The 12481-nt window shown below is 52.9% G+C and overlaps 1 protein-coding gene across 2 annotated transcripts in view; it reads left to right on the forward strand.

The window, feature by feature from the left end:
• The window catches only part of RAD17 (RAD17 checkpoint clamp loader component), a 472816-nt gene that overhangs the window by 191309 nt on the left and 269026 nt on the right, over nt 1-12481 (forward strand). The gene's annotated exons all lie outside the window — the stretch shown is intronic.

The following is a 12481-nucleotide window of genomic DNA, read 5'->3' on the forward strand; positions in this document are numbered from 1 at the left end:
GTTCGGGAATCCGTTAGGACCCGGCGCCTTACCAGGCTGCAGCTCCTGAACAGGGGAATTCAGTTCATCGACCGAGAAAGGACGATCAAAGTCTGCACTGACTTCATCGGTCAGGGTCCTGGGAGGTAGGTCATCTAAAAATCGGGCAATAACCTCTGCCGGCAAACACTCTCGGGGCACATAAAGGTCCGCGTAATAGTCCGCGAAGCTCTCTGCAATGGCCGACGGGTCCGAAATCGGTACTCCATCGGGTCCAACTACACCCGGAAGGATAAGGGACTTCGTCGCCCCTTGACACAGTCCATGCAGGAGTTTACTCGATTTGTCCCATCACTGGTAAATCCTGCTGCGGGTTGCCAACCACGCTTGACGGGCCTCATCCAGCAAGATGGAGGAGAGTTCCTGCTCCGCCAGCAACAGTTGGCGGCGGACCCGCCGGCCCTCCCCACAACCACTGCGCGCTTCTAGATCCAAAATCTTCGCCTCCGCCCGCACAAGTAAGTCCCTGCAGGCCCTGCGGGCCGCGGCACAGAAGGAGATATCAACCCCACGGAGCGTGGGCTTCATAGCCACCCACAGAGACGCCGCCGCCGACACCGCCGCCACATTTTGCTGCAAATAATGATCTATGGCGTCTCCCATGTGTTCCTTGTATTGCGCCTGCTGGAGATTCCACACAGAAAGACGCCACCGGAATGGTCCTCGCATAGGGCCCGCACGCAGCGTAATGGCGACCGGAGAGTGATCAGAGAGCCCCCGGGGGAGAATATCGGCCTCCACCACCCTGCCCACGTCACCCCGAGACACAAAAATACAATCGATACGAGAGAGGGAGTCGTGGACCGCCGAGAGGTAGGTGAATCCCGGAGTCCTGCCATGCAACCGACGCCAAGGGTCATCCCACTCCTGGCCCATTACAAGGGAATGAAGCTTGGTGGAATTGCCACAAGCCGGGGCCACATCGGGCCTCTGCCTGTCAAGAGCCAGGTCCAGCACATCATTCCAATGCCCACCAACCACCGCTAGCACCTTCGGGATATCTGCCCACACAGTCACCAACTTCTCAACGAAACCCCAGGACAGCGGCGGTGGGGCGTATACGCTCCCAAAGGTCACAGGCTCACCCCACAACTCCCCCTGTAGAAAAAGATATCTGCCCTGTGTATCGCTCCACGCTCTAACATGCATGTAGGGAACTCGTTTATGAACCAGAACTGCCACTCCCCGTGAACCCCGCACAAAGCCCGCATGGGACACCTGGACATACCCAAAACGTTGAAAGCACAGCGCCTTCGTCCCCATGAGATGCGTGTCTTGGAGCATCAGAATATCCGCACCAGCGCGCTTAGCCTGCTTAAGGATAGCGCCGCGCTTAATCTTATCTATCGCCCCTCTGATATTCCAACTGAAGATGCGCAGGGACCCCGAGGAACCCAGTAATTTACCCGGATTGGCGGCCATAACAGAGCATCAGTAACCAGACGAGCCCCAGCTGCCCAGGACATGACCCACAGTGCAACCCCAACCCGCGCATGGACAGTGCGATAAGAAAACAACAACTCCCAATACAACCCCCGTAGCCCCTTCCCCCCACCCCGTACCTCGAAAACAGAGAAGTACCTGTCGTGGCAGGCAGTGCCAGCAGACCCCAACAGGGGGTACCACCCCACCCCCACCAACGGATCCCCAAACTACCACCCATCATCCCCTGGTCCCCATCCCTTCTTGGTGTAACCAACCGGGATGACAGCCCATACAGGGCTCCCCTGACCACTAGAAATATGTCCAAGAGACATGAATGTACATAAAGAGGGAGAAATCAGTCTGCCGGAGCCGTCGGATTCAACGCCGGCCCCTCACCCGTCAGTGCACCCCCGGACCTGGATCGCCTCCTGGACCTGGAGCGGCGAGACTTCTTCACCCGGCCACCAGGCCCGCCCCTGGTCACCCCGCTCGAGGAAGAGTCCGATTCCTTCCCTGGCGGAGAGTGAGGGCGCAGCCGCACCGTCACATCCGTCCAACTGAAAACCTCCTCCGGGGAGTCAAAGAAGTATTTGCGGGAGCGGTAGACGACCCGCAGCCGGGCCGGGTAAAGCAACGCATAGGGAAGCTTGAGCTCCCGCAGGCGGGCCTGGGCTGCAAGAAAAGATTGCCGCAGGTGCTGAGTTTGTTTCGTATAGTCCGGTAATATGAGGATACGGGCGTTGTTAAATTGCAAGGGTTCGTGGGCTCTGGCCTGCTTAAGGATCACATCCCGATCATGGTAATTAAGTAGTTTTGCAATCACTGGCCGCGGCCTGGCCCCGGGGGGAGGCTTCTGCATCAGGGCTCTATGCGCCCTCTCCACCACAACTTATTTGGAGAGGGAGTCAGTAGGTAGCCAGCTCTCTAGCCACCGAGCGAGAAACTCCTCCATATTCCCAGACTCGTATCCTTCCGGAAAGCCGACAAAGCAGAGGTTAGTACGACGGGCCCTTCCCTCCGCATCCTCGACCCTGGATGCCAGGCCCCGCTGGGTAGTCTCCAGAGACGCCACTCGTTGCTGCAGGGTAGTCACCACATCCTGACTCCGTGATACGCGACACAGCATTACGCAGGTCCTGGCGCAGCAGCATGACATCGGAACCCACTGCCCCTATTTTGGCATCCAGGGCGTCTCTGGATTGGGTGATAGCCGCCAGGAGGGCAGCATTGTCCGGCACCGCACCGGGGGCCCAGCCACCGCCCCGGCGGGACCCCCCGGGCCCGCATATTTATCTAACGTGCCCTGTTTGGAAGGCCCTTCACTGGGCTTGTCCCTCGTCATGGTGAGGCAGGCAGACCCCTACTTTCACCCGTCTTGGCCGTAGTATGTTGACATACGCCGAGTAAAACTCAACCGGAAGCCCGTCTGTCCCTGGCGTCTTATTATTGGCCATGGCCTTTATGGCTGCTTTGACTTCTTGCAGCTCTATATCCCTTCCCAATGATTTGGCTGCTTCTTCATCGATAGTAGGTAAAGCCTGCGTCCCTATGAAACTATCAATATCTGCCCTTGATGTCACCGTCTTGCTCTTGTATAACTTGGCATAATATTTCAAGAACACTGTGTTTATGTCCTGTTCTGTATATACTTCTCTTTCTAACTTATCTCGAATCTCAAGTATAGGTGAACCTCTTTTGGCTGGGTTGGCAAGTCAAGCCAACATCACCCCCGATTTGTCTAGTTCCGCGTGAGCTCGGACCATATAGTTTTTGTAATCAGAGCAGCGGAGGCGTTCTACATGTTCCACCACCGCCTCTTTGGCGGCCAGGAGATGTTCCTGGAGTTCACAATTGCCTGGCCTCTCTCGCTCGAGATCCCTGAGATTTTGCTCAGCTTTAAGAGTGTTTCTCTCAACAGCATTCCCGTGATCCCCACCATCTCTGAGATGGATTTCCCCCTAATTACCACTTTAAATGCGTCCCATTTGTTCAACAGATTATCAGTCGTTCCCGCATTACCTTTAAATTACTGTCCTATCGCAGTTTGCAATGTTGCGCTGAAAACCTGGTCTTCTAACACTTCCAGTCTGAGTGTCCAAGTGGGGATGCGTGGTCTTTCTTTAGTCCAGTGAAGCCCTATCAATAGAATACCTGCACTTTTGTAGTTGGGGGTGGAGTCAAGACGCTGTATCCTCTGGTCTCTCATCTCCAGGTTCCTCCCCACCTAAACTGACAAGTATTGTGTCCCCCCCCATCCATTCTCTCCCTCACTGGTTGGAAATCCCTTCCATTGAGAATATTTACCCCCTATACAGGGCCAAAAGGATATCGACAGGTGCAATTATTGTCCTTGCATATTCATCTGTCACTGAAGTCCCTGTTCAGATGAGGTCATCCCCTGATTTGGGGGTGACTTTGGGCAAGTCCGTGTCGGATTCCTCTGCTGAGACTTCGGGAGCCATCTGGTGTTCTGTCATCGGCACTGTTCCTCAGAGACCTCCGCCTGACTGAGTTCAGCAACTTCACACAGAATTCTGTCTTTCTTCCCTGGCTTCCTTTTGAGGATGCTGTGCCGGTCTTTTCAGGCGATCTTTGCTTCTTCTGGGTCATTTCCCCCATTGAGTTCTCCCAGGATAACTGGGTTGATTCCAACCATTCTCATGTTTCTTGGGGAGACTGGAAGAATCGGGCTACTGTGGGAGATGTCACTCTGAGTCTAGCTGTGATTATCATTGCGTACCGAAGCTGGAGTTGTCTAAGGCACCGCTTCACAGCTAGAAAGGAGGCACGTTGCCTCTGTACTTCTTTCGTGAAATCCAGAAAGATAATTATTTAGCTGTTTCCGATTTGCAGATGCGTATTTTGTCGAGCTTGTGCTAGAATATGGTCCCGGTCTCTAAAATGAAGTAGGCGAGCAATCACTGGACGTTGGGGCCCCCGGCTTTGGGGGACGCGCCGGCACCCTGTGTGCTCGCTCCAGCGCATAGAATTGTGATACGCCCTCAGGGGCCACTTCTGTTTTCAGCCAGTGTTCTAGGAATTACACCATGTTACTGCCTACTTTTCGCTCCAGAAGTCCAATGATTCTTATATTATTTGTACGGGACCTCCCTTCGCTGTCTCCTGCACGCGTTTCTAGGATCTTCACTCTGGTCATCACTGCAGATAGGGCTTTACTATTTTCAGCAATCTCCGCCGGTACATCTGCCATCGTATATTCGTTATTCGTTACACGTTCTACCAGACGGCGGTGATCATCCTTCAGTAGATTCAAATCTGAACCTATGGCATTTATCTTTGTTTCAAGTGCTTCTAGAGATGTTGTAATGGCTTGCATGATATCCGTTAAGGTGGGACAGGAGGGAGAGGTCTCGTTTGATACTCCTCCTGAGTCATCCTCCTCACCATTGTGCTCTTTCTTTTGCAGGGATCCATATTATCTGTGCCTCGATGTTTGGATACTCGCCCCATCTTTACCTAGTGGAATCTCAACTTTATCGTTTAGGGCGGCTGTATCAGCTAGGGACTAGAGTCCTCTTCGGTCTGTAGGGTTCCTTTAATTCGGAACACTGTTGTTAGGCGATGAGGGCAGCACTTAACTCCGGCAGCAAGCCCCGTGGTCACCTCTCCACAGAGGACAGCCCCCCCTGCGCCAGACGATCTGCGCGGCGGGGGAGCAACTCGTACCCCGCCAACGCAGTCAGCCCAGGAGTGCCGCCCCAGGGGGACAGATCAATGTCCGTTGACTCCCACCAAGTAGGACAGTCTCGGTTATCCTTCACGGCTCCTCCACTCTATTTACTCCTACTGCTTTTCGCCTACTCCCAACCGCTCCTCTTCCTATGTCGTTGTGTGGCGTGTTAACATGCAAGCCGTAGTAGCAGAGTCTTTTGGTTCAATGCACATCCACTAGCTTATTCCGAACACTGAAGATGGATGGACATTATGATTTGGGGTCGCATGAGTACTGCTTTTTGCCAACGCCTCACAGAGCTGTAAACCTGCCCTCATTCCCCACATGTTCACCAGGAGTCTTTATCTACTTTTCGGTCTGTAGCGTCACCTCTCCTTGCCACCAGGTCCTGTAAACCTGCGGCAATTTTTTTTGTTTTAAATCCCCAGGGGCTCCTCTCAAAGCCGTCCACAATGGTCGCAAAGCAGGTTGTAAATCCCTGAGGCCTTCTCAACGCCGTCGCTCACGGGCACCTAGCACTCTCGCTGGGCCCTGTGCCTGCTGTAATTTGAAATGTGGATACTCTTGGCGATGTTGCACTGTTTGCTACTCCAGTCTTAGGGTGTTCCCCTCACCCCCCCCGCCTCCTCGATTTTGCTGATTTGGGAGCCCCCACCTTCCTGTTGTTTAGGTGCGTCCTCTCCTCTGTCCTAGTTACCGTTGGCGCCTCAGTAGCTGACCGTCTCCGCGCACCATGCTCTGGGTGCCCAGACTCTCCTGGCACTCCTGCCTCCCTATCTCCCGCTGCCCACCCGGTGCGCACCACGCTGCACAGCCAGCTAAGTCCATGCCACACTCTCGCCGCACTCCTCCTTGCCGCCTGCAGGTAGTATGGCGATGTAGGGCCTGCCCTTTCTTGTCCCCAGGGGCTCGCGCCTCACCTTCTCTCGCCGCTTAGATGTGTGCCGCCATACCTTGTGTGCCTTTCGTTTATCGTTCTCCCGCGGGAGTTAGTGCACCTCCGCCGCCGCACTTTCGCTCTCCTTCTCTGGGATGGTAGGGGTCCTCTGACGGCCTCAGCCGCAGCCGTCACCATGCCTAGTGCTGACTCACGGCTTCGCTCCAGCTGCCACCACAGCAGTCGCCTCGTAGTCTTCAAGTCCATCCCGCAGTTCCCGCTGCAGCAGTCTGAGCCAGTCTCTCAGAGGCGGTCTCAGCTGGAACACTTCTTTTCTGCTCAACGGCTAAGGAGGGGCCGCCTTCTCTCACAGCATGGCCGTCATGTTCCCTTTGCGCTCAGTTGCCTCAGTTCTGGCGCTCTCTGGACTGCCTCCGTTACTACAGCTCACTTCCCTCACTGCCTTTGGCAGCTCCCAGACCCCTCATGAGTTTATGGGGGTACTGGTCTTCAGGATGATTGCGGGTGGAGGAACGCCCGGCAGGAGCCCCTCGAGGCGCATCCTACTCCATTGATGGTTAGCCGCGCCCCTTCCTGATTGTGTAAACAGAAGTCTATATGAAACTCGACTTTGGCGGCGAGGAGAGGGCAGTGCTTGCTTTGGCATTTCTGAGGCCTTCTAGGAGGCGGTGCGACATCAGAGACTGAAATTGGACAGGCTGGGAAGAGGTCGCTCCGGCTGATGCAGCGGGAGCGTGCCTGGCACTGGAGAGACGATGACTGCTGCTGATGCGCGACGAGCTCCACCAGATCATTGCTAGCAGGAGTGTGGTCCTGTGCCCCGGCGGGCAGGACCCCCACAGATCTAGAAGGAGCCTGCAGTGAGAGCTGGCCGTGCTGAACTGCGAGACCGTGGGCCCTCTGCCCTGAGACGTTGAGTGTGGGTGCGACCTACCTTGGAGCTCTTGTGTTGTGTCGGGCCAGAGGCCTTGTCTGGTGCTGTCTCTGCACGACTGGGTTGGTGGTGGCACCCCTCCCTCCCTCTAGTCTGCCTGCACCATTACTGGGATTGAAACTACACGAGCTGGAACGGGTGGGGCAACATCGCGGACAGCTCCTATTTTGGTTCCCATATGGCTGCTCATACTGAACACTTTAAGCCTCCATCGGCTCAAACCGAGGAGGCACCACTGACTGCATTTAAACAAAAGCACTGCGAACAACTGCCACTTGCATTCTTTTGTTCCTGTGCATTAGCTATACACTTTTAACATAAATTGCTTATTTACCGTAATTTTTTACCTTCGAATGGCACATTAATACACAACGTGGCATAAGTGTGTAATGTCAGGAATTTCCGGAAATCACAAAGAACTTTGCTGTAGTAATTAAAATGTTGCCCTGGCCTAGAGAAAAGCAAGTGTAGGATGTAACCAAACTTATCATTGCCCTGATGCAGTCTTTACAACACAAAACCTTAATGTTTGCTTGTTAGTTACACAATCTTAACTCCTGCCCCTACCATGCAGTGCTTGAACCTCACAGGTAATGTCCAAAATGACCTCTCACATTAGATTAGTGACATCACTAGTGACATCACATACCATGCTGTGGGGCATGATCTGGATGTTGGCCTACCCCTGCACTCATCATCCATTTTCCCAGAGCCTGCGCCCATCTGACTCTGAGAGCCAAGCCTTGCCTTCTCTGCACCTCTTCCCCCTCACCCAACTGATACTCCCTGCTCATGGCTTGGCCTTTAATGTATGTGTAGGAATGGAGTATTACTATCAGCACCAAGATGTAACTCTAAAGATTAAATAGAGACAAAATGCTGCTGCTGTTACCCAATAGCATTACGTAACCTTGTGACTATCAGCAGTAGTTTTAAGGCTGAATTGTCAAAATACAGAAGTCCACAGGCCTGCAGACGAGCTTGGATGGAGCGCAGGCACAGATGACGCAGAAGACTGGCAGGATGATGAGACCAGGAGTCTTCCAGTTTCAGTCTCGGTTCCCAAAGCAAAGTCCAATGAAGTCCAACGTGCCCAGACCGTTGAAGATGAAGTGGTTTCGGTTCTGAATCTTGTCCTACGACGAATCTGAAGAGCCACCCACAGATAAGCCCTTAAGTACCCACAGGAAAGAGTTGGGACGATTCAGGGGTCCCTCTCAGAGGAGGGGCCGAAAAGAGGGGAGAATACTCCCATGTCCTTTGTTCAGTTTTGCACCAGAGCGGGAGCCAATGGCTCCCTGAACTGGTTCCAACTGGAGTGGAGTACCTCCTCTGCATTTGCAGGCACCGCAACAAAGCTGACCGGTCTGCTGCTCCTGAGCTCCCACAGACTCCGAAAGGTTCAGCAACACAGGTGGTGGTTCTTCAACTCCCTTGAGACCTGCACTGTCTTCACAGCAAGTTTGATGCCAGCATCCCTCGTCGGGACCAAGCACAGCATTGACTTGAAATTGCCAAGGCTTGTTGACTGTCTTCTCCAGAGATCTTCAGACTCCAAGAAGCTCCAGCCTTCAGCATCTCTTGCTACCAAGATCTTCATCCTCACCACATCCTCTGCGCCCTGGGCTTGCATCATTGGTGAGCTGCTCGAGGCCCTCTTGTGACTCCTGTGGATCCACTTGAGGGTCTTCTTTGGCTCCAGTGGGCTCCCTTCCTTGCTTGGGGCCTGCTTTGACTCTCCTGCAGTTGGTGGGTCCCTTGCTGGTCCCGACACTGCACCTTCTTCGTTTTCATCATCTTTGCTGCTGCCAATGCTTGTTGTTGCTCCCGCCAGACACAATCTGACCAGGTGCCGGCTCCGATGACTTTCACCACACAGCCCCTATGCCACCTAAGAAGTCTTCAAACAAGGTTTCTAGTTACTTCTCTGCCGTGGATAAGAATCTCCCTCCGGCCGATTTGGACCGGGCACGGACCATGGCTCTCACTAGGGAGGATCTGGTAGCCACTCTACAGGACTTTAAAAAGGATCTCTCTCAAGAGATGAAGAAAGATCTACATGCTTCCGTGGATCAATTGAAAGCCGACCTCACCGAGAAGATGACCTCCCTGCGACAAGATGTAGACGCTGTGGGCTCCCGGGTGCTGGAGGTGGAAGAGCAAGCACAGGCCCTTAAGGCACGTTCCCATAGCCTACATAAATCCCAGCTGTCGCTTCAGTCCCAGCTGCAATAAATGGTTCTGAAGGTGGAGCATTTGGAGAACAGGTCTCGGAGGGACAATATACGTATTCGGGACCTGGAGGAGGGGGCAGAGGAGCCTGACCTCGAGGCGTTTGTCATAGGGCTCTTCTCGGAGCTGCTGGCCCCCGTCAACTAAAGATCAAGATTGACCGAGTTCATCCAGTGGGGCCTGCACAGGCAGGTAAACACAAACGGACTAGAGATGTCTTGGTGAAACTACACTCCTTTCAGATGAAGGAAGCCATTTTGGGAGTGGCGAGGAAGAAAGATGAGGCTTCCGTTCAGGGATATAAATGTGCCCTGTTTCAGGATTTGGCGCCTGCCGCTCTGGTGCGTCAGCAATCCATGCGGCCTGTCACCTCCAAGCTTCGGGAAGACAACATCAGATATCGATGGACCTATCCCTTTGGGCTCACCTTTGAATACCGGAACAAGTCTCACCATGTGACATACTGAACAAGGGGTTGCGGGTCCACTGCCTCCCGGTGTCAACGGAGGGGGACGCCCCTGGTCCCTCTACCGGCGAGAGCCGATCCAGGAGGGAGACCTGGTCATGGCAAACGATCTCAAAGAATGGTTCAACATCAAAATGACTCTCATGAGATGTGCAGTGGAGTTTATCTATGTTGGAGTGCTGTGATCCACACACCGCACTCCTATGTGCAACCTCCGAGGACTAGTGGGAGGGATCGACGGTGCTGTGGAAGGCCTGCATTGGCTCTCTGAGCTATGATGCAGCGGGGTGACCGTCATCAACAGTTTTTCAAAGTACTCTCTATGCTATGGCAGCAGGGGGTGCGGGCCTTGACCGTACTGCCCGAAATGTTGTTTAGCTTTTTCATGGCATTTCCTGCCGAGGGCCTGATGGAGCCCTGGCGTATTTTTTCATGGGGTTGTTGGGGATTTGGTTTCGGGGAGGGGGGGGGGGGGGGTACCTGGTGGTGGTGTTGCAGGGATCCGGGACTCCTGGACGCATAAGGGCAAATTCTGGTGGGTGAGCAGACTTGGCACCATTGCAACAGCCGAACCCTGTGCAGGGTGGTTTGTGGGGGGGAGGGGGGGGGGGGAAACAATGGGCAAAAAGGGTACTTTCAGTTTCTGAGATGATCTCAATAGCATCCTGGAACATTAAAGGCCTTAATTCGCCACAAAAATGGCAACAAAATTGGAAATATATTAACGACCGTCAATTTGAGGTAGTGATGCTCCAGGAAACGCACTTGAAAAAGTCGGAAGATAAGCGGCTCCTACATAGAGCGTACCTGTTAATCTACCAATCATCGGCTAGCACCAAACACAATGGGGTAGCATTGCTTTTTCGATCTTCCACTAAATTCCAGCTGACAGCAGTTCAGACCAACCGGGAGGGGAGAGTTCTTATGGTAAAGGGGAGGATGCGGGACACCTTATGCACCTTTATCTCTCTATACACACCTAACACGGGACAGGCGACTTTCATTTCTAACACGCTTGATTCCATGGCTAGCTTCGCGAAAGGCCCAGTGATTCTCCTAGGCGACTTTAATCTCACATGGCATGACACGGTAGATAGCTCCCATACACCCAGGACGACGCCCACCTGCTTTCCCAAAGGTCTCAAGCAAAAATTTCACACCCTAGGACTTTTAGATGCGTGGCGAATATTGAATACTGACACCAAAGACTATACCTTCTTCTCTCATGTGCACCGCACCTATTCTAGGATTGATTACATCTTCATCAGCCAAACACTTCAGGGGCCTCTTCGGGCAGCCCAGATTTTGCCCATTTTCCTCTCGGACCATGGTCTCGTTTCTATTAGTTTAGAGTCGGGAGGCCTAAACCCGACACTGCCCGATGGTATTTCCCAGCTTCTATCACCAGGGACAAGTCTCTCCGGGAAGACTTGAGAGCCGCTATTGCTGAATTCTTCACCCTTAACGTCCCGGCTGACACCTCCCCGGCTGTTATGCGGGGTAAATGCATCCAACTTCATGCTGCCCTTAATAAACAGAGAGCGGCGGAACTGGCGGCCACCGAAAAATCGCACAAGGATCAGCCCACTTGGGCGTTACAGAGACAGCTCACGGCCCTGAGGGGCAAGCTCAGGGCTATCTACAACAATAGGGCCGAATTCACCTTACTCAAATTGCGGCAGACATCCTACGCACAAGGGGACAAGGTGGGGACCGATCTAGCACGTCAGTTACGAGAAAAATGAGAACACAAGTATATAGGGGGTATACTGGACATAGACAGTCGCTTTGCTAACGACGACTCCAGTAAAGCCAACATCTTTGGAGCTTTCTATGGAAACCTCTACCGAGGAGTTCCTCCTGACCACATCTTGCAGCAGCAATATCTTGACTCCTTAGAACTCCCCCGCCTCACACCAGCGGTGGCGGAATCGCTAGCATCGGAGGAGGTTAGACAGGCTATTACTAGACTTAAACTACATAAGGCCCCCAAACCGGATGGCCTCACAGCTCACTTTTATAAGTGCTATGCCTCCGAACTGATCCCACATTTGACTTCCCTATTTCATCCCATAGTGCTGGACGCCAAAGTGTCGGCCTCGATGGCTGGGGCTGTTAAATCTGTTATCCCAAAACCGGGGAAGGACCCTCAACTATGTGCATCTTATCGACCTATAGCCCTTCTTAATCTCGATGCAAAGCTTTACTCTTCTAACTTGGCTGCCAGACTTGAGGACCTGATGCCCATTCTAATCCACCCGGACCAGTCTGGTTTTTATAAAGGGGTGGCAAACACATGACAATATTTCCGCACTATCCATCTTATAGAAAAAGCCTCTAAGTTTAAAGTCCCTGCTATTCAGGTGGGGCTTGACTGAATGACACATGTTGTGGTCTTTTACCAAACCCAGTGATCAGTATGCAATCGCCGAAGAGCTCACTGGGCACAGAACATGAGATTTAGTCAATACGTTCATCCAGTTGCCCAGACTTTGACCTCTGTGTGCATATGGAACTGCACAAACAGCCCACCTTTCCACTTTTAATTGACCCACAGGATCCTAACCCTCAGCCTCTCAAATGCCCACAGCATTCAGTGCCACTTCAGACTCCTGCCCAATGAGTAGGTTGATGTTTGTTTGCATTTTTGATCAGCTTGGTTTTGAAGCTGATGCTTTTCCACGTGGAGATTCAAGTTTTAGCTGTGGTAGTATTTGTAATAATGAATGTTTCTCTATTTCTACACATAAATGCTAGACATATTACTTATAAAATAATAGAACATGTTATTTG

The sequence above is a fragment of the Triturus cristatus genome, chromosome 2_1 (genome assembly GCF_964204655.1).
Source record: "Triturus cristatus chromosome 2_1, aTriCri1.1, whole genome shotgun sequence".
NCBI lineage: Eukaryota > Metazoa > Chordata > Amphibia > Caudata > Salamandridae > Triturus > Triturus cristatus.